A 540-nucleotide genomic window follows, 5' to 3' on the forward strand; every position below is an offset into this window, starting at 1 on the left:
TGGGGGGGGGGGGGGGGGATTTTCAAAAGCAATATGGGAGCATAAGTCTCTTTGAAAATTATCAACAAGACTGTTCTTAGGACACTTAATTATTTTAAGTTCCCATCCTTAAGCCAGTGAGACTTTTGATTCAGTTCTCTCCAAAGACACCTGTTAGCTGGGTTTGTACAGCACCTAACACAAAGGAATTCTGTTCAGGGACCAGGGTGCCAAAGGGCCATAGCAAGGCGACTAGTGGTGTGCTTCAGACCAGTCGTTGTTCCCTGTAGGGCTGTACAGATTGCATGGGTCCTCATGAAGCATAACCAGGACAAGTAGGACAGAACAATCCCATGCACCGGTGCAAGCTGAGGACCAACCAGCTCTGCAGAAAAGGACCTGGGGGGTGACAGTGGACAGTAAGCTGAATATAAGCCAACAGTGTGCCCTTGTTGCCAAGAAAGCTGACGGCATCCTGGGCTGCATTGGTAGGTTTGTTGTCAGCAGATCAAGGGAAATGATTATTCCCCTCTATTCAGCACTGGTGAGGTCACATCTGGA

Source organism: Gavialis gangeticus, unplaced genomic scaffold (genome assembly GCF_001723915.1).
Source record: "Gavialis gangeticus isolate Ggan-Ray unplaced genomic scaffold, GavGan_comp1, whole genome shotgun sequence".
NCBI lineage: Eukaryota > Metazoa > Chordata > Crocodylia > Gavialidae > Gavialis > Gavialis gangeticus.